At 43.4% G+C, this 22,460-nt stretch overlaps 1 long non-coding RNA gene across 1 annotated transcript; it reads left to right on the forward strand.

The window, feature by feature from the left end:
• Positions 1–7,944: 7,944 nt before the first annotated feature.
• On the forward strand, positions 7,945–18,802 carry LOC306640650. The gene is made up of 3 exons (XR_013757843.1): positions 7,945–8,063; positions 12,147–12,327; positions 18,550–18,802. It is a non-coding gene; the product is annotated as an uncharacterized lncRNA (long non-coding RNA).
• Positions 18,803–22,460: the final 3,658 nt, after the last annotated feature.

Here is a 22,460-nt window from a genome sequence, read left to right on the forward strand (position 1 = left end):
TTACTTGTGAATCCACATTTTAAAGACTTAATGAACTTGGTGTGTTGAGTTTAATGGCGTGATGACCCGTTTCTTTCTCACTGTATTTGTGAAATTTGTCTAGAAGGAGCATCATGAACCCAAGGTGACAAGGACAGCTCCCTTTTGCTTCTTGCCCATCTTTGTCCTGGCAGGCCAAACACACAGCTGTTGTCGAACACTTCAACCTGAGATGGAAGGGAGCCAGCCTGACAAGGGACAGAATGTGTCCACCCTGGACATGGCAGAGAATGAAGTGCTAGGTTGGGCAGAAAGTCAACCGCCACCGCCGTGCCCTCTTCCTGGCTATGGGGCCTCGTTAGGAAGTGGAGCCCAGCCACAATTTCACAACAGAGCTGCCAGGAAAGTCAGGTGAATTCATCCACTGTTAGGGGACAGTGGAGGCCTGTCACCAGGCATCTCCCCCAAAAGGCAGGAGCCTACCACGGTGAGAGGCCTGAGAACCACTGGCCTCCTTCTCATCACTGGGGCAGTGACTCAGCAGGAAGCCAGCCAGGGCCTGAGTCACTCCCTCTCCTGCCACCACACCCAGGGTTTTCCTCCAGGGCTTAGAAAGTTCGCCTGGAGCTGGAGGTGTAAGCCTTCGGTACCTGGGTCTGCAAAGGCCAATGCAGTCTCTCTAACAAGAGATAGGACAGCTTAGTATTTAGGAGCACCAATTTCCTAGGTTAAAGCTGCCTCTGCTTCTGTGTAACCTGGAGCAAATTTCTTAGCCTCCCTTGGCTACAGTTTGCCCATCTGTAAAAGGGAACAATAACACTACCTTTCTCACAGTAGTGAGAAAGTGATGAACAGAACCTGATAGGGTGACAGATCACCTCTTGAACACACCAGGCCTGGTCTCACTTCAAGGAGTTTCCTATGTCTAGAATGCTCTTGCCCCAGTGACTCCACAGCTAGCTCCCTCACTTAATTCAGGTTCTTCCTAAATATGCCTTTTCTTAGTGAAGCCTCTGATGGCTGACTCTTTTAACCCCTCCTCCGTCAACATTTCTTAACCCCTGCCAAAAGACAAAACTGCAGCAAATTTTGTTATAGATCTAATTCAGTTTTTTATTTGATCTAATTTTAGAGACCTAATTGCTTTTATTTGCAATTCATGAATCGGGAAGCCCCTAGTCTACACAATAGAAAATGAAAGTTCCCATGGGTAATGACAGAACAGTAGGTTTTTAAGGTAGGAAAAAGGAAGCAGAACAATAGAAAAAATAAAAGCTGACCGGTTAACATCAGGGTACTCTTTTGTAAGGGTTTAGTAGAGGACTCTTCCTTATTACACTGACTCAGGTAGACTAGACTAGAATTTCCTTAAGGAAAAACTAGTCTTTTTTAGGAGCGATCTGCTTCCTTAAAGTTTATATTTGATTATGTGATATTTAGCATGAGTGACTCCATTTTGGTTTGGGCTGATCTCTTGGGATCTAACTTAAGAAGGAGGTCAGTCAAAAGAAAGGCCTCACATAATGGTTGTTTAACACCCCTTCCCCACTTACCACCACCTAATATATATCTTCTTTATAGATTTCCCACCTACATTGGAATTCAAGTTCCCTTTTTTTTTTTTGAGACTGGGTCTTAATATGTTGCCCACAATGGTCTCGAATGTGTGGACTCAAATGATCCTTCTGCCTCAAGCCTCCAAGTAGCTGAAATTACAGGCATGTACCACTATACCTAACTTTGAGTTCCACTTTTGTCTGTTTTTCTTCACTGTTGTATTCCCAAGACATAGAAAAGCACCAGAACATAACAGCTCTCAACAACATATTTAGAATGAATAAAAATGAATATCAGTTTATTCAACATCTTTTATCCATTCTCATTATTGCAATAAAAATCACCAATCTGGGAATGGTGAGCCACACCTGTAATCCCAGGGACTGAGGGTGACGCAGGCAGATCACAAGTTCAAGGCCAGCCTGGGCAATTTAGCAAGACCCTCAGAAACTTAATAAGAGTCTATTTCAAAATAAAAAGGATTAGGGATATAGCTCAGTGGTCAAGTGTCCCTGGGTTCAGTTCCCAGCATCAAAACAAAACAGAACAGAGATCACCAACAAAGTTCACCATTACTATTTCATTACAGTGAGAGTCAAAGAAAGTTTCACAGTCAGGAATGGTGGTACACACCCATAATCCCAGGGAGTTGGGAGGCTGAGGCAGGAAGATCACAGGTTAAAAGCCAGCCTCAGTAATTTAGCAAGACCCTGTCTCAAAATTAAAAAGGTGGCGGTGGAGGGCTGGGGTTGTAGCTCAGTGGTAGAGCACTTGCCTAATGCATGTAGGCACTGGGTTCAAGCCTCAGCACCACATATAAATAAATTAAATAAGGTATTGTGTCCATCTACAAGTTAAAAAAAAAAAAAAAAAAAAAGGCAGGGGGGTCGAGGTCGCTGGGGACACAATGGTAGAGTGCCCTTGGATTCAATCGCCAGTACCAAAAACAAACCACAAACAACAAATTCACCTTTGGTTCAGCAATGCTCAAATGAATAAACCCTCAAGACTTCTACTGTTAGGATAAAAAGCCAATTAGCTACCAGGGGTTACAAAGATGGTTGATAAATATATTATGAATCAGATGGGGCTATTAGAGAGCAGTGAGAACCTACAAAGTTTGCAATCCCCATCTAAAGGTTTAAATTCAAATTTAAAAGATAATCTCTACAAGCCAAACACATCTTTAGGCTGCATTCCCTGATTCCAGTCTCTAACTGTAAATATATCTTCTCTCCCACCTGATTTTTCTGGCTGTAAAATACCCAAACATTAACATTATTCAGAGCCTCCCATTCTTCCAGAAATGTTTTCCTTCTATGAGGGCACCTGCGTGACACCAAGACCCCAGGTGGACTTAACTGGTCCAACTTCCAGTTCCCAGTCTTAGCTACCCTATTTTGGGCTCATTTGTTTCCCTTGCAGGTCTCCAAAGTTCAGCTAAGGGTAACTAGTCAGTGTACTCCCAAAGCCTAGCAGAGCTCACAAAGGAGAGTGAATGAATAAATGAACGACTTGTCTCTAAGAAGACAGTCACGAGTCTCCATTACTTAGTCTTCAATAACTTCCCAGGGAGGGACCAACTGTCCAGCTGGAATCTCCCCTAAGGAGATTCTCTCCACTATTTCTCCCCAACTCAAGAGTGAAGTTCTGCTGAAAAGACCCGATTCAGGTCACTAAAGAGAACTCTTAGTGCAGTCCACCGCATCTGTGTGGAAATTGTGGTGACTCCACCCTTGTCCCCAAGGACAATGGGCGGGGATTTGCCTCATGTCTGCAAAAAGGCCCATCCTGGTCAATATTCCAAACAAAGGGAAGCAGCTCCGAAGTAGACAGCCTTCGCTCCTAGAACGGAAATTGCCAGCACCCCTCCCACGCTCCCCACCTCCGCCAAGTGGCATTTTCTCATTAAAATAGAAAGGAATTAAGTCACCCTTTCACACACACCCCCAACACGCAGATGGGGAAATGGAGCCTTCAATGGACTTTAATTCTGATCTTCTCTGTGTAACCTCGCATCCCTGAACATCAGCCTTTTCATCTGTGAAAAGGAAGTATACCTGAATGACCTTTCTGGGTGTTGGGAAAATGAAATGCAAGCCACGCCTCCTTCTGGCTCAGCCCCTCCCCGAGCTTTAGCCCCGCCCTTGGCCAGGCATTCGCTGGGCGTCCCTTACACTCCCATCAGTCCCCAGCTGTAGCCCCACCACTGTATTTAGGCTCCTTGCATCTCGACTGTTGTCGTTAGCTGCTACTTAGGTTTATCCAGTGGATGCGGAGCCTAGACAACCAACCCCCACATCAGCTCTCAGTACCCACCACCAACCACCCTACCTCTCAAAGCAGAGACTCTGAGGGGCAAATGAGATGTAAAGCATGCATGTCTATGCAGCACCACCCCATGGCTCTCAACTACTTGTTACTGGCCCCTTACCACCCCACACACCCCCGCCGTTTCCCTGTGAAAATTTTCTTATCATCTGGGAGTTTTAAATGATCGCGGCCCATAGACAAACATAGGAATGGATATTTTCGAGAGCTCCTGCCAATCCAGCAACCTTGAACACTTCACTCAACCTTCTGCAGATCCTAGCGGTATGAGTGCCAGTTTTGGCGTCCGTTTGCCCATCGGTCCCTCCCACTGACCTGCCAGCACCTGGAGGGCAGCGATGGTCTTGCTTCTGCTCTCACTTTTTTATCTCCAGTGTCTGGCACTGCGTGGCACTCTTGGTGGGCATGTAAATTAGTACAACTTTGGAGATTGGTATGGAGGCTCCTCAAAAAACTAAAACTAGAACTACCCTATGATCCAGCTATTCCACTCCTCAGCATAACACTGAAAGAATTATGAAGTCTCCAGGGACAATGGCACAACCTGTAATCCAAGTGACTCGGGCGGCCAAAGCAGGGGGATTTCGAATCCAAAGCTAGCCTCAGCAACTTAGCAAGGCCCTAAGCAACTTAGTGAGTCTCTGTCTTTAAAGAAAATATAAGAAAGGACTGGGGATGTGGCTTAGTGGTTAAGCGTCCCTGGATTCAATTCCCTGTACAAAAAAAAAAGGAAGAAGAATTATAAAGTCAAACTATAGAAAAACCTTCATACCCATGTTTGTCACAGTACAATTCTCAATAGCCAAGTTATGGAATCAGCCTACGTGTCCATCAACAGATAAATAAAGAAAATGTGAGATATATAAAAATATATGCACACATAATGGAGTACTATTCAACTATAAAGAAGAAAGAAGGGCTGGGGAGATAGCTCAGTTGGTAGAGTGTTTGCCTCACAAGCACAAGGCCCTGAGTTTGATCCCCAGTACCGCAAAAAAAAAAAAAAAAGAAGAAAGAAAACATGTCATATGCGGGAAGAGAGGCGGAACCAGATATCATCCTGTTAAGAAAAATAAGTCAGACTCAGAAAGACAAGTATCTTTCTCTCATATACTTCTCTCATATACTGAATCTGGTGGGGGCGTGGGAGATAACAGTACCATAGAAGGGAGACTATTAGGGAAGAGGAGAGGGTATCTGGGAGAAGGGGGATGGGAGAGGAAGGTGGGATAATGGGGGGGCTGAAATGATCAAAACATGTTACATGGATATATGAATTTGATGCAATGAAAACCCACTGTTCTGCATAATTATATGCACCAATTAAAAAACACAGCTTAACTATAAATCTAAATGAAAGCCAATCAGAGAGGTTTCATGTTGCCTCCGTACCCTTCCCATCTTAAAGGAATGGGATAAAGCTTCCAGACTTTTTCTACTTCCTCTCCTGCCCAGGGTTCTTGTGAACTGGGCATCAAGTCCTCCATAGGCCTGAGAGTTCTTCCCTCTTTCATCAACACTACAACCTTTGACTTCTAAAGTTCAGAGGCTAGCAAATCTAGGACAGAAGGATCTGGAAGTCCAGAGACTGTCCTAGAGAGCAAGCTTTGCTGTTAACCTGCTGTGTGACCTCAGGCAAATAACTTTTTTTTTTTTTTTTTGCGATGCTGGGGATTGAACCCAGGGCCTTGTGCTTGCGAGGCAAGCACTCTACCAACTGAGCTAACTCCCCAGCCCAAATAACTTTATTTCTAATCTGCAAAGACAGGAAACAAACATTTGCTGCATGTCTACCAGGTGTTTAGGCTCTTGTTCATAATTTTATCCCATTTAATCCATAAAATGAAGGAATCGGGCTAGGTAATTTCTGAATTTCCTTCCCCAGAAGATTTCAGTGTGACTTTTAAAATCACTCACAGGGCTGGGGTTGTCGCTCAGTGGTAGAGCGTTTGCCTAGCACAAGTAAGGCCCTGGGTTTGATCCTCAGCACCACATAAAAATAAATAAAGGTATTGTGTCCCTCTGCAACTAAAAAAAATTAAAAAAATAAAAACACTCCAGCTCTTAGTCTTCAGAAGCAGAAGAGGCAGTGACGTCACAGAGAGAGCACAGACCTGGGTTTGAATCTCTGGTCTGTCATTTCCCAATGGCAGCTGATGCTGGCAAGTCACACAGGCACTCTGAGCTTGTTTCCTCATCTACAAAATGGGACAACAATACCTCCCTTGTATCATTGGTGGTAAAAATGGGATGGGGTCTGTAGAAGCCTCGTACTGCACCTGATACATAGTAGGGCTTAACCAATGTTGGTCCCTGCCTGTCTTAAGGTACTCTAAGAAGACTTGAGGATGAGTCTTTTTCGTTTGGGTGGGGTATTCAAGAAGGAAACAGAAAGTTAATTCTGATGTCCCAAAAGGGTGTTGATGGCTAAGGTTTCCTTTCTGCAGCCTATGCTGCAAGCCACAGTGTCACTGGTCATTACCACAAACTCCAGCATCGTCAGCCCTTTCTCCAACAACACTCTGCTCCCCAAGAACAAAGATGCTTCCTAAAGAAATAAAAATAAATTAAAAAAAAGAAAAGAAAAGTTCCCTTCACGGTGCTAAGCACAGCCCAGGATCTGGGTCACTTTCTCTGAGACGCCCTCCATAACCCACTATGTATGGTTCCAGCCCCTCCCCCGCCTCTGGCAACTCCCTCTTCTTTCCTGCTTCCACAGCACTTATCATCACAGAACACACACACACACACACACACACACACACGAGGGTAAAAGTCCAAAATGCTGTGTTTGTTTCAATGTCGCCAGTGTTAAGTGCAAGACCCGCACTAGTAGGCACTAAATAAAAGTTTGTTGAAAGAATGAACCTGGGTCCCAGCCACAGCCAAGCTGGCAATTAGAACCAAATAATGATAAAATATCACGTGTGCCCTTCATCTCATGTTTTGCAAAGCCCTCTCAATGATATTTATTTGGTTCTGTGCAGAAGACTTTGTCTCTTCATCTTTCAGGCAGTGTCACCTAATTCAGAGAGGCGAAGTATCTCTGGGTGACAGAGGAAGCTCTTCTGGCCTCCAGGCCTTGGGCAAGACACTTCCCTTCTCTGATCTCATTTTTCTTTATCTGTTAAATAAAAAGGGACTGACTCCTTCTGGGGCTAATACTTTTAAAATCTTAAATCCTGTAACCTGATTGTTAACCCTCTAAAGACTGACTCAGATGATGTCACCCACAAATCATACTTGCAGAATCAGGACAAGCTGAAACCTCAGTCCATCTCCAGTTCTCTTTCAGACCCCACCACCCCTGGGGGACATTCCAGCTGGTCCACTGAGACACTCAAATGAAAACATGGTAAGATCTACATAAACATGGGTTGCAGTTTTTATTGTTACATGGTAAAAGAAGGCGATTTATTTTGTTTAAAAATAAATCACTCTGCACTGGCTGGACTTTCAGTAGTCTCTTAACTTGGCAGCCTACCTCTAGGCTCTTCTCTCTACTCCATCCTACATACTGCTTGCTATTTGTTGAATAAAATTTACTTTTAAGAAATCAAAAACCTAGTGGGGTGTGGTGGCACATGCATATCATCCCAGCAACTCAGGAAGTTGAGGCAGGAGGATTACAAGATTGAGGCCAACCTAGGAAACTTGGGGAGGCCCTGTCTCAAAATAAAAAACAAAGATGCGAGGGATGTGGTAGAGCACCCCTGGATTCAATCCCCAGTATTATATAATAATATCGTTGGAGGCTTTGTAGTCCATTGGAAACCCTTGTCAATCTTGCCCTAAGCCTTTCAGCTGTGTCCACCTACTTCATCCCAGAATTCCCGGCTTCAATCATTCATCTAGTCATTCAGCAACTGGTCATTGTGTCTCTGCTATTGCCAGACATGCAGCTCTAGGCGCTGGTGTGGTGAACAAGATCCTATCTTCATAAACCGTACATTCTAGAGGGGAAAAGATGAATGATAAACAAGCCAAAAAGTGAAACCAGATTATTTCAGATAGTGATGAGGGCCGGGCTGGGACAACAATGTCACAGTAGCACGAAACAAAGCAGGGTGCAGTGAGGGGAAGGCAGAGGGATGTCCTCTCCATGGGGCCACCTTTAAGGAAGACCAAGTGCGAGAAGGAGATGACCGTCTGGAGACCAGGAGGCAAACAAAAGGAGCAGCAATTCCCCTACTAAGGTCGGAACAGGCTCCATGTGTCTTCCGGGTAAAAAGAAGGCCAGGGTGGCAGGAGTTGAGGTCAGGGAGGTGGGCAGAGGCCAGCTCAAGCAGAGCTGGGCAAGGAGTTTTCTTTCTTTCTTTCTTTTTTTTTTTTTGTACTTCCTTTTTTTGAGGGGGGAGGGGTAACTGGGGATTGAACTCGGGCACTTGACCACTGAGCCACATTCCCAACCCTATTTTATATTTTATTTAGAGACAGGGTCTCACTGAGTTGCTTAGCACTTTGCTTTTTTACTGAGGCTGGCTTTGAACTCGTGATCTTCCTGCCTCAGCCTCCAGAACCACTGGGATTACAGGCCTGTGCCACCGTGCCCGGCTTTGGTAAGGAGTTTTGATTTTATTTTCAATGCAGCAGAAGCTGTTAGAAGATGTTCGTAGAAAAGTGATACAGTCTGATGTATGTTCTAAAAGATAGTTCTGGCTGGGCCTAGTGGCGCACACCTGTAATCTCAGAAATTCAGAAGACTGAGGCAGGAAGATTACAAGTTTGAAACCAACCTGGACAACTAAGCAAGACCCTGTCTCAAAATGCAAAGCAAGAAGGGCTTGGGATCTAGCTCAGTGGTAAGGGGCCCCTGGGTTCAGTCTCCATACCACAAAAATAAATAAATGACAACTCTGGTTGTTGGGTGAAGAACAAATTGTGGAAAGTATGAGAAAAGAAGTATGTTTTTCACTGTTATGACAGAAAGAACTGAATCTCCAGCAAGTTGAGGGATTTCTCCTGTGACAGCTGGGTTCTGCCTCCTCTACAGGCTGATTGATTCTGTAAGACTAAGAACCCCAGCAAAATTTGGGGACAGAATGCCATGTTAGCAAATGGGCAGAGCCAGAATTTCATGTTTTAGTGACACCAGACAAGTTTTCGACTTAGGAGATCCTCAACTTCAGAACCAAAATAAGGATGGGCAAGTGCGTGATTAAGTAGACAATGCACAGCAAGTGCTTAGTGCAGCATCTGGCACCTCGCTCAGCCTTCAAGGAGTGACAGCTGTAGATACTGTGTGCAAGGCAGTTGGGCTGCTGCGGCTATGACCTTGAACGAGTTGTTTTCCCACTGAGTCTCAGTTTTGCTCATCTGTAACATAGGATGTGGCTAGAACTCAGCCTAAGATTCTCAGTACCTGTTTTCCATTTGCTAACACTTTAGAAGCCACCCGAAGCAGCGTTAACCCAAAACCAGTCTGATGTGGTTTTAGTCTTTGTTGGGTTGCACTGCCCTCTATTGGAGGTCCTCTGCCAGCATTTGAGGAAGCCTTCAATCAGCAGATGTTCCTGAAAACAGTCTCCTAAGTAATGTCCCTCCCAGTGTAGCTGTGGATTACTTTTACAAAAATGAAAAAAAAAAAAAAAAGAGGGGGTTTTGTTTTTATTTATTTACTTATTTGCGCTTTAAATTTGCATTCCTGTTTTATTCCTTTTTGGGACCTTGTAAAACTGTTAGATTTTTACAAGTTATTTTGACAATAATTTCAGACTTAAAAAAAAAAATGGCAAGGCTGAAGTTGTGCCTCAGTGGTAGAGCGCTTGCCTGGCATGTGTGAGGCACTGGGTTTGATTCTCAGCACCACATATAAGTAAATAAAATAAAGATCCACCATCGACAACTGAAGAAATTTTTTTTTTAAATGGCAAGTATATGACATGAATTATATTTTTCACCCAAATTCCCCAAATGATAACATTTTACCCCCTTCTTTTTATAATTTTCTCTTTTTCTGCCTACACACACACCCAATACATCCAAATGTATTTGTTATGAATCATTTGAGAGTAAATTAGACATGAAGCCCTTTTTACCTCTGCTTTATTAATGATGATGTGATATTGCTATCAAATTGTTAGACTTCATTTGAATTTATCAAATTATCTCAATAATCTCCTCATGGCAGAAAAAAATCGCATATCTCATTTTCCATTCAGTTGTCATGTCTCTTTAGTTTCCTTTACTGTGGAAGAGTTTACACATTTCTTTGACTTTCAAGACATTGGAATTTTTGAAGAATACACAATGTTCCTCTGTTTGAACTTCTGGGATGTTTCCTAATGACTAGATTCAGGCTGTGCTTTTTGGGGGAGCAATACCACCACAAGTTATTTTTTAGTTAAAAATCTAGTATTTGTTTAGGAAAGATACACAACAGCTTAGAAAATTATTAGAGACTTGTGTACTTATTTATGTAAACAAATATTTGGGGAGCTTTTAAAAAATACTGATTCTCAGCCACACTTCTAGAACTTTTTATTATATTGGGTTGTCACTCTTTTTTTTTTTTTTTGTACTGGAAATTGAACCCAGAGAGGTTTAACCACTAAACCATATCCCCAGCCCTTCTCAAAATATTTTATTTAGAGCCAGCATCTCGCTGAGTTAAGTTGCTGTCTCAGTCCACTATCTTTCCTTACCCCACCCCCTCCAGCCCCATTTCCCTCCACGCAATCTAAAGTTCCTCCATTCTTCTCTTGCCCCCCCCACCCCCCGCCCCCCACCTCCCCCGTTACGTATCATCATCCACTTATCAGAAAACACATTCGGCCTTTGGTTTTTTGGGCTTGGCTTATTTCACTTAGCATGATATTCTCCAACTCCATTCACTTACCAGCAAATGCCATAATTTTATTTTTATTTATGGCTGAGTAATACTCCACTGTGTATATATACCACAGTTTCTTTATCCATTCATCCATTGAAGAGCATCTAGGTTGGTTCCACAATCTAGTTATTGTGAATTGAGCTGCTATAAACATTGATGTGGCTGCATCACTGCAGTATACTGATTTTAAGTTCTTTGGGTATAGGCCAAGAAGTGGAATAGCTGAGTCAAAAGGTGGGTCCATTCCAAGTTTTCTGAGGAATCTCCATACTGCTTTCCAGAGTGACTGCACCAATTTGCAACTCCACCGGCAATGTATGAGTGTATCTTTTTCCCCACATCCACACCAACACTTATTATTGCTTGTGTTCTTGGTAATAGCCATTCTAATTGGAGTTACATGAAATCTTAGGGTGGTTTTAATTTGCATTTCTCTAATTACTAGAGATGGTGTGCACTTTTTCATATATTTGTTGACCACCTGTATATCTTCTTCTGTAAAGTGTCTGTCCAGTTCCTTGGCCCATTTATTGATTGGGTTCTTTGTATTTTGGGTGTAAAGTTTTTTAAGTTCTTTATAAATTTTGGAGATTAGTGCTCTGCCTAAAGTGTGTATGGAAAATATTTTCTCCCACTCTGTAGGCTCTCTTTTCACATTATTGTTTCCTTTGCTGAAAAAAAAAGGCTTTTTAGTTTGAATCCATCCCATTTATTGATTCTTGCTTTTATTTCTTGTGCTCTGGGTATTTTGTTAAGGAAGTTTGGTCCTAGCCAACATGATGATGATTTGGACCTACTTTTCTTCTATTTGGTGAAGGGTTTTAGGTCTAATTCCTAGATTCTTGATCCACTTTGAGTTGAGTTTTGTGCAGGGTAAGAGATAGAGGTTTAATTTCATTTTGCTGCATGTAGATTTCCAGTTTTCCAGCACCATTTGTTGAAAAGCCTATTGTTTCTCCATTGTATGTTTTTGGCACCTTTGTCTAGTATGAGATAACTGCACTTATGTAGGTTTGTCTCTGTGTCTTTTATTCTGTACCATTGGTCTACCTGTCTATTTTGGTGCCAATATCATCCTGAGACCCAATTTTTAAACAATCTATGGAAGGTAAAATTATGTCACATCTAGGAAAAAAAAAATGAAAAGAAACTGAAAAGAAAAATGTTCATGGTTATATTTGAATGGTGACATTATGGGTGATCTTTATTTTTCACATTTTTATTTTTAAAATTTTCTTTAAAAAGTCTGAGGTATTTTTTATACTTAATTCTTTTAAAAAAATGTAATTTAAATAATTTAACTTTCATAGTATTTAATTTGTAAAACTCATCTATGTCATATCTATTAATAAATGACAATAATGGAAATTTATTGAATACTTAAACTGTGTGCCAGGTACTATGTTATAATCTTTACATGACCTGTCCCCCTACCTTTTTTGCCCAGGCTGGTCTTGAACTCCTGGATTGAAGCAATCCTCCTGCCTCAGCCTCCCACAGAGCTGGAACTACAATTACACACCCCCTCATCCAGCTACACCAAACACTTTAAACTATACCCCTGCTCTCTGATGCAAGTACTATCATAAACCCTGTTATACCAAATGAATAAACCAAGAATAGGAGGGGTAAGTCACCTGTCCACGCAAAAGCAGTTTCTAAGTGTCAAAGATTTGACTCTAAAGCCTTAACAGTTTCCTCTACTTATAATGCTGTCTAATTGCTAGGAAAAATAGGTTCCTTATGCAAATGCAGCTGAATTCAGGTGTTTTGCATACCTTTTGTTAAGAGTTAGTTTCAGGATCAGATGAATGTTTCATATGAAAAATTTCCTAGCTCTGCTTTGGCTAGTAACTTACCACGGACATTCAAGCACACACTTCTTTCTAAAAACTAAATGTACAAAATAAATGACAGTAGGCAATAATCGGTTATGCCACTTATAATAAGGATTTTAAAGCATCATGCAGTACTTAAATTTGTTTGTAAAATGGAGTCATTCATTCCTCCAAAGAAACTCAAAGAATGTCTTAAAATTTCCCCCCTGTATCAAGACAATTTTTTTTTTTTCTAAAACTGAGATCTGTCCAAAAGGCTCAGGAGTAAGAAAACAAAATCTACAAAGTCTGGTTCAGTTTAGTGTAGCTGAGTTTTAATTGCTTTGGTTCTTAGTAAAAAGAATTGGAAAAACATGTGTGCCATTTGTTGGGACAGGGCTGGGGTCAGGAGTCCTGGGTTTTGGTTAAGTCAGTTCCCCTCTCTGGGCTTTCTGTTTCCTCATTTATAAAATGAAGGAATTGCAGAGACAATCTCTAAAGAATGTCTCAGGTCAGAAATTCATGAGTTTACCACCGGTGCATCCTGCATTCTTCTTCATTAACTATATGGAATGAAGACCCCAGTGGTACCCGGTGCAGTGGCGCACTCCTGTAATTCCAGTGGTTAGGGAGGCTGAGACAGAAGGATCACAAGTTCAAAGCCAGCCTCAGCAACTTAGCAAGACCCTGTCTCAAAAAATAATAAAAGGGCTGGGGATGTAGTTCGGTGGTAAAGAGCCCCTGGGTTCAAAACCCCAGTACCAAGGGGAACAAAAAAAGACCTCAGGGGCAGCTGTCTCAGCAGGCGCAGTGCTGGAACAGTGCCACTTGCAACAGGACATGCATGGTTAGATAACAAAAAGAACTGGGGCACTTCCTCCCTGTCAACCCTCCATCCACTGAGGCTGTTTTCAGCTCTAGCCAGAAAGAGGAGGACCTAGAAAGCAAAGCGAAACAAAGAAAAGAACAAATAGAGTTGGGGAAGTAGGAGGAAGAAAAAAAGAGAGGAAGAGGAGGAGAGGAAGAAGTGAATGGAAAAGAGGGATGACTTTTTTATAAATAACTTTTTTATTATGTCCCTCCAAAACAGCAGAACTGGGGCGGAAGAAATAGGAGGAAGGAGAAAGTAGAGGAACAGAAAGCAAATGAAGGAAAAAGACGTCTCTCTTTGTTAAGAGCTTTTAAGTATTTAAACATCACAATGTTTTGTGAGCTAACCAAAGCCTATGGATTATATTCTTGTGTTATCACAAATCAGAAAAAGTGAGTTTACACCTATCCAGAACCCTTTTAAAGTACTGTATGTATTTAAAATCCTCCCAAATTCCCCCCCCCCCATTGGAAGCTATTACTTCTCATCACTTCTAGTTCCTAGAGCTGTGTGCTCCAAAATGGTGGCTACTAGCCATTTATGAGTTCTGCCAGTTTGTGGCTTCTGCTCCAGGTAAGCACATCTTACTTATTCTTTAGATGTACATTTAAATTAATTAAAATTAAATTAAAAAATTAAACCAGCTTCTCCATCAAATGAGCCACATGTCAAGCACCAAATAGTCACATGGGGCTAGTGGCTACCATATTGGACAGCACAGACATAGAATTATCGAAGGCAATTATTCTATTGGTTTGGCTTTTTTTTTTTTTTTTTTTTTTTTTTTTGTACTGGGATGGAACCTGGGGCCTCATGCATGCTAGGCAAGCGCTCTACCACTGAGCTACATCCTTGGCCCAGCAATTACTGTATTGAAGAGCATTGTTCCAAAGTGTTTGGTGAAGGGAAAATGGGGTACAGAACATTCAAGGAAACCTTAGACAATAGAGAATATCTAACTTTTATAAAAGCCCTGGGTCAAGCACTTTATTATGCCTTCTGTCACTCATGCCTTGTGACAGCCTCGTGAGCTGGAAACAGATGTTTTACAAATGACAAAACTGAGGCTTGGGGTTGGGGTTGGGGCTCAGTGGTGGAGCATTGCCTCGCGTGTGTGAGGCACTGGGTTTGATTCTTAGCACCACATATAAATAAATGAATAAAATAAAGGTCCATCAACAACTAAAAAAAATAATTAATTAATTTTTAAAAACTGAGGCTTCCAGAGGTGAAAGAAGCCTGACCCGAGGTCACATAGGAGGCAAGTGAATCCTGTCCACAGGGCCCGAGAGTCCTTGCTTTATTGCCTCCTATGTCTAGTTTAAGGGACAAGACAGACAGACCTGTACTTGCTGTATGTGCCGCTGTCCTCTCAGCACTGCCCTAGGTGCTGGGGACATGGCAGTGACTACAACCAAGTTCGCAAAGTGAAGGAGTAAGCAGATAAACAAAGAAGACCACCTCAGCCTCGCGACTAAGGCAAAGAAGTTCTTGAACAATATTATGATAGACATTGATGGGGGGCTGCTCCTTGAGGCCCTGGTCAGGAAAGGCCTCTACAAGGGGTGACATTTGAGCTGAGAGCTAAATCATGAGAAGGAATTGGCCACAGGGAGGGCAGTGGCATGGACAGAGCAGACACCCCGAGGCAGGGCAGAGCTTGAGGCAACAGTGGACGAGGGGGTGGACGGCAGGCATGGCAGCTGGGAGGTGGGCATGGAAGCCCTGGGGAGTGTACAAAGGGACAGCCAGTCGTCCCTGCTTCAGGAATGGCGCCACCTGCACTGTGAGGAGAGAAGTGAAAACTGAAGGCCACGCAGGCAGCTCCTGTCCAGCCGTTCACCTCCATCTGACCACCCTGGTTAGCAGCTATCCTTTTATCTGTCCCTAACTGGTGCTTGGCCTTCTGGCTGTTTCCTGGCTTCCCGCTCTGCCCCCTGGAGCCTGTTACCCCCTTGGCAGCCACAGGGATCCTGTGGGGATGTGGGTTAGCTCATTCTCTCCCTCAGAGTCAGCACAAAGTCATGGTAATGGCCTGCAGGGCCCTGAGCAGTTTGCTTTCCGCCCCTCCCGGCCCTCACTTCCTCCTCCTCTCCCGCTGTGTTCTCCCTCCAGAGACACTGGCCTCCTTGCTGTCCCCAAACATGTCAGACCCACCCCAGTCTCCGGGCCAGCAGATGCTCCCCTGCAAGATCCTCATAGCCCTCTCAGCCTCCGAGGCTTGCTCTCAGGCTCAGCGCAGCAAAGCCTCTGCAGGCCACCAAATTCCAAAGAGAACCCCAGCCTGACTTTCTTTTCTCTTTATCACATATGCCCTTCTTGCATTTCTTGTACATGGCTATACAATGTATTATCCCTCTCTCGCTCTCTCTCTTTTTTTTCCTTTTGGTACTAAGGATTTAACCCAGGGGTGCTCAACCACTGAGCCACATCCCCTGTCTTTTTTTTTTTTTTTATTTTGAGACAGGGCCTTGCTAAATTGCTCGTGGTCTTGCCAAGGTGTTGAGGTCACCTTTGAACCTGTGATCCTCCTACCTCAGCCTCCCAAACTGCTGGGATTTTAGGCATGTGCCACCTCATCCCGCTCGTATTATCCATCTTAGCATCAAGCATTTAGCCTTTCCACAAAAGCAGGAATTTCTGTTTTCCCTGATAGATCCCCAGGCCCTAGAACATGCACATGTAAGTACTGAAAATACATATTTTTGAATAAATGTAGAAAGAACATTGAATTCCTGTCTCTTTGGGGTCCTCTTCCAGATTTGTGTGTCCATCCCCTGGCACAGTAAATGTGACCGAACCCCCTTCTTCCTGTGACTCATGGAATTTTGTTATTTGTCCAATAAAATGATGCATGTTTAAAAAGTATTTAGGCTGGGCACTGTGGTGCATGCCTGTAATCCCAGCAGCTCAGGAGGCTGAGGTAGGAAGATCACAAGTTCTAAACCAGCCTTAGTAACTTAGCGAGGCCCTAAGGTACTTAATGAGATTCTGTCTCTAAATAAAATACAAAAAAAGGAGCTGGAGATACGGCTCAGTGGTTAAGCACTCCTGGGTTCAATCCCCAGTACACCCCCCCCCCAAAAAAAAAAGTATTCAAGCTAGTGGCAGTGGCACCTCCCAGCTTAAAATCTCCCAGGTCCCTACAGTCCTACCCTCAACCTCAGGCATAGACAGTCTAGACCAGTGCTATCTCATCACCAGAAATAGAATACAAACCACATGCATAATTTTAACTTTTCTGGGGAGCTGAGGATATAGCTTAGTGGTAGAGTGCATGCCTAGCCTGTGCCGAGACCTGGGTTCAACTCCCAGCAGCAACAACAGCAGCAACAAAAAACACTTAACATGGCAGTGGCATTTGGACATAGTGATGCACACCTGTGTTCCTAGCAACTAGGGAGGCTGAGGCGGGAGGATTGCAAGGATGAGGCCAGCCTCAGCAAGTTAGCAAGACCCTCTCGCAAAATAAAGAATAAAAGGGACTGGAGATGTAGCTCAGTGGTACAATGCCCCTTGGTTCAAATCCTAGTCCAAAAAACAAAACAGGTGAAATAAAATTTAATAATGTATTTTCTTTAGTCCAGTGCACCCGAAATATTATCAGCTCAATATGTAAAACATATGTTGATTGTATGATTATATATCTATATATGTATATAATCATTTTGTTTTGCTTTTGTGGTGCTGGGAATTGAACCTAGGGCCTTGAGCATGCCAGACAAGTGCTCTACCACTGAGCTACACTCCCAGCCCAATATAGAAATTATTAATGAGTTATTTTACATCCTTTTTTCATAGAAAGCCTTCAAAATTCAGGGTGTATTTTATACCTATAGCACATCTCAGTTTGGACCAGACGCATTTTGAGTGTCCCATAACCATACGTGGCAAATGGCTACTGCACTGGACAGTGCTGCTCTGTGACCTCTGGAGGAGAGAGTATGGGGTGTATGGGGCCTAAAGCTCCCACTTTGGGCTCTGAAGGAAGGGGTGGTAGAAAACCCACATCAGCAGTCGCTGGGAAAGGAACCTCCCCCATCTTTCCTGGACTCCTTCCTTAGACCACTTCAGGGTCTGGGGACTCCCTTGGGTGGTGGGGGTTCTTGCTCTTTGCAGGTCTCTTCCACTTTATGGTTCCCTCGGCCACACTCCTGTGACCCACTAGGGAGCCAGACTCTGTGCAAGGAAGTGTCCGAGATTCAGCCTCCCCCACCCAGGGGAGGAACTGGGGAGGCCAGCATTCTCTCCCACAGCAGCCCAGGAATAGAATGCACTCAGTGGGTTCCTCTTCTCCAGAAAGAGGAATGACACACCCAGCCCCAAGGAACCAGGGGAGGGAGAGGAAATGAGCCCTTGGGCTGGAATTTCTGTTCACTCTTCTTTCCAGGAAAAAAAAAAAAAAAAAATTCTTGAGTAATTTTGGCTTTTCTCTCTAACAGGCTGGGATGGTTGACCAGTTCCCAGGGTGAAGTTATTTGGACTTCAGTCCCCCTTTTCCTAAAGCTCTCTTCCCCCAAGACTGCCATCTGCTCCTGTTTTGCATCTGGTATTTGGTCTGGTTTTAGTCCACACTGCCCTGTTTCTAAGACTCTCACTCATTGACTTTATTTTTATCACCCTCCCCACAACCCCACATGCTCATTTCTGCCTTTTCCTCCACCCCATCAGGCTTTGTTGTGGCTTTTGGTGATTTCCCCTTTGTTTAATCATTCTGGTAAAATAGGACTCAAAATAGAGAATAAGAGAATTGCTGAGTTGGGTGGGACATAGACCCTCCAGAACAACTCAGAGCAAGAACAACTTACTAATCGGCCTCCCTGAGCTTCGCCAGCATGCAAATTTATGGACAGAGTGTCACTTTACAAATCAGGGGCAACGCTTTTACTCCACACCCGGTACCAAATTGCATCCCTGCAAGAGCAAGTGTACGTTGGCCTACTACGGACGGGCTCTACCGTGCAGGCTCAGGGACAGAGTGGGAGTGCCAAGGCTTCTGCCCCAAATGACCTTGTAGGAAGGAAAAGATGCTGCCTGCTCTGACCCCAAAGCTTTAAACCCGGATAAGGGGAGGTTTCATGGATGAGAAGCATCTGAGTTGGGGCATGGGAATAAGAAGGATCTTAACAGGCAGAAACAATAAGGAGCTGCCTTTCTTACAGGTGGAAGGGACACCAGCAAAGTCTGTGGCAGAGGCAGGAGTGGGAGACACAGAGTCATCAGACTTGCTTCTGTCAGACTGGTAGGTGCTGCTGCTAAACAGATTGGTCAGTTTTTAGCATTATCCCCAAAGGAAGGAAAAGAGTACCAGCTTCTGTGTTCAGGTCTCTGGTCCACGTTTCCTGTCCTCAGGACATTTTTGTTTTGTTTTGTTTTGACTCTTCATGCATCTGAATCAGACAGCTGAGTGAAGTGAAGAACAAATTGTCATCAAGATGTTTCAGCTGAGGGCTGGGATTGTAGCTCAGTGTGGAGAGCTCGACTAGCATGTGTGAGGCACTGGGTTCAATCCTCAGCACCACCTAAAAATAAATAAAAGAAAGGTATCGTGTCCATCTATAACAAAAATATATATTTTTTAAATAAGATGCTTCAGCTGAGCTTCCACCACCATTGTTATCTCAGTGAGACTCAGTTTTGGAAACCTGCAGTCCCCTTAGAAGAAAGGAAAACCCTGAATTCAGGCAACCTGAAATACCCATGCCCAGGTGTCCCGGAACTGCCAACGCTGCTCCTCTGTGAACTACCTTCAGAGTGAGAGGCAGTCCTCATTGGCGTGGATGGTTGAAGATACTTACTCTTTTTCAAGAACAGGATTAGAGAAAGGAAAAAGAAAAAAGAAAATGCATCCAACCATACACTCCACCCCAATAAAGTAATGACTGCTACTTAGGCAAACCATTGACGGAGAAAGTCTGGAAAACCTTTAAAATCACACAAAGTTCAAAGACCTGGGTTCATTTTCTCCTTTTCTGAAACCATCCTCCCAAGCACAGCTCATTATCCAAGAGTCAGCCTGGTTCCCATCCAAAATGATGCCCCAGACAAGGACCATCACATCACCTGTGGGGGGTGTGATTTTTTTTTCCCCCCACAGCATTTAGCTATCAAATTCTCTTGCTCACTCATTTGGGTTCTCAATTTTTTATCTCTTCCCTCAGTCCCCAACCAAATTGCATCCCTGCAAGAGTAAGGCCAGTAGTGTCACCACTGAATCTCCTATGTTGTGAAAATGTCAACGTGAAGTGGGCACTTGATGGATATTTGTCAAAATCTTCAGTGGGCTGAATGGTCATATCTATCAAATGTACAAAAACACACACTTTTTTTTGGTACCAGGGATTGAATCCAGGGACACTCAACCACCGATCCACATCCCCAGCATTTAAATTTTTTTTTTATTTTGAGACAGGGTCTCAGTTGCTTAGGGCCTTGCTAAATTGTTGAGGATGGCTTAGAACTCATGATCCTCCTGACTTAGCTTCCTGAGCTGCTGGGATTACAGGCACTTGCCACTGAGCCCGGCTCAAATACACACATTTCTTAATTCAAAGTGACCTTGATTGTGAGGATGAGTCTACTTAGTTTCCTTAAAAGAACCAAGAGAAGTTCTAAACCTCAGTCATCATTGTTATTTATTACACCATTCTTTGTAGTAACAAAAGACTAGAAAAAACTTAACGTTCACTTGGCTAAATAAATGCAATGATGATACCAGGCACACCTATCAAGATGAGGTGTGGTGGCACACATCTTTAATCCCAGTGACTCAGGAGGCTGTGGCAGGAGAATTCCAAGTCCGAAGCCAGCCTCAATAATTTAGCAAGGCCCTAAGCAACTCAGCGAGACTCTGTCTCAAAATAAAAAATGAAAAGGCTGGGAATGTGCCTCAGTGTAAGCACCCTGATATATTAAATGGAAAAAAAAAAAAAAAAAACAATCTATGGAACAGCTGTAAGGCATGCTATCATTGGTTTAAAAAACACAGGTGGGGCGTGTACATATATATAGTCACTTGTTCTTACAGACGGTATCTCTGCCAGGACACAAAAAACCTGGTTATGAGGACGGGCTGCAAGGAGAGGGACTAGATTACAGGGAAAAGGGGAAGTCTTTTTTAGCATAAACTTTTATGTAACTTTTAAGTGTTGAACCATAAGAATGGATTCTTTACCAAAATGATTTTAATTAAATCCACAATTACATTTACCATTTATTTATAAATATATATTGATTGAATGGGTTGGCACCGCAGTTCAAAGTTTCTGTTGGTGGCTTTCAGGACATGGAAACCAGTGACCTCTCCCATTGTCATTCACGGCCACCACCCTGGGTCCGCCCTTTCTCTTCCTCTCCCTGCCTCTCTCCTCCCTCAAATGCTACAATTCCTAAAGAATAGGCCGCTGTGGCAGCTGTCTCCCTTGCTCACTGGAGGTGTGGGAAGGACAGGTAAACAGTAGCCTGTAGTGGCAACAGAAATTCCCTCCATGTCCATGTGTCCAGTAAACAGAATGAAAGAACGTTGTGTTTCCCTTCTAGGGAGTTCTATGAAAACGACTTTCCGGCTTCCTTCAGCTACCAGATAAAATAAACTCGGCTCTGCTATGAGTCAGCTGACTTAGCTAGACACCATGCAGTCTGAGAGAAGTTTTTGGTAAAGAAGTGGCAGGATCCTTTATTGTGCATGGCACATCTTAGCTGCTGAGAGTTTTGTCTGGAATAAGTATCATTCTGAGCTGACGGAAAAAGGATCTCTGGGAAGTTGCAGTGTCCACAACAGAGCAAGGCCAGTCAGAGAATCCAAGCTAATCTCCTGGCCTGCCTCCATGGCAGTAAGCAGACCAGCTTCATGGGCGTGAGATCCACGTGTAAAAGGGTTTCTGCACTTGGTTGAATTCTGCTGTTTTGAAATTCTCCATAACTTATTTTAACAAAGGGGCCATCTTTTCGTGTTTGTATAGGGCCTCACAAATTTTGTGGTCAGTCTGGGAGGCAGTGTCTCAAAATTCCTTTGTCATCTCAAGTGGCCTGTTTAATTGTTTGTTGCCAAAATTACAGCACATTATTCACTATTCACAAATTCAGTATGCCTGAATTTATCAGGTCCTTTCCTGGAGGCTGTTTTAGAAGAGCTTGAGGGTCTAGGCACTTGCACCTGTGGATAAGTGGGAGGAAAATGTATGTCATGGTCAAAGTCAAGGTCAAGGGACCCTAGGAACTTAGGATACTGCCAGGCACTGCATCCACTAAATTGAGACTAGGTATGTAATGGGCTGACAGATCTGGCTCCATGAGAATGTCATAGGCTAGACTATAAGGGAAATGACTAAACAGACTCCATTTTGCTCTAAGACTCCATGTTACGTAGGAAATAAACTTCTCCCATGGGAGCACCCTGCCTCTGTCTCCATCATCAGTTACTTAGCGTGACATGTTTAGCACTACAAAATGACAATTCTTATGTAAGGAAAAATTGCTCTCTTTTGACTCCTATTGCTCCTAAACAATGTACCATGTGAACGGTGATTGTGTGGATGTTAGTAACCATTCTTTAGTTTATACCTAGGTAAGGGTCATTTTGACCCACTTCCCCCTCTGTTGATGATCTCATGATGTTAGTTTGTAATTTCGAATCATAGCAACAGACACTCATGATTGATGTGATTTTTGGTATAAGAACCCCTACAACCCTGTGGTCAGGGCTGTTCTCCCAATAGCGATTTTTTGGGGCATTGTGTGAGACAATCAGCCAGCCCGCTTTATAAAGACTCTCAAATTTGGACTTCTCAGTGGTGATCAGTCTGTTCTTAAGTTGCACCCCATAACAGGTAGAGAAATCCTCATAGGCTGCTTCAGTCCTGGGTGGGTGTTTTCAAGGCTGGAGAAGGGAGCTAAGCCATTCACCGTTTCTTGTGCCAATGTCTTTCTTCCTGGCTCCCACCAGGTGCCTAGAAATGCAGATACAATCCCTTTAAGAAAAATCTTCTGCGGAAGACAAAGGGACATGGTCTTTAATTTTTACAAGTGTTTGTTCTTTCATTCAAGGACTATTTGTGGTAAACCAAGCATGGTC

The sequence above is a fragment of the Sciurus vulgaris genome, assembly GCF_902686455.1.
Source record: "Sciurus vulgaris genome assembly, chromosome: 11".
In the NCBI taxonomy this organism is placed as follows: domain Eukaryota; kingdom Metazoa; phylum Chordata; class Mammalia; order Rodentia; family Sciuridae; genus Sciurus; species Sciurus vulgaris.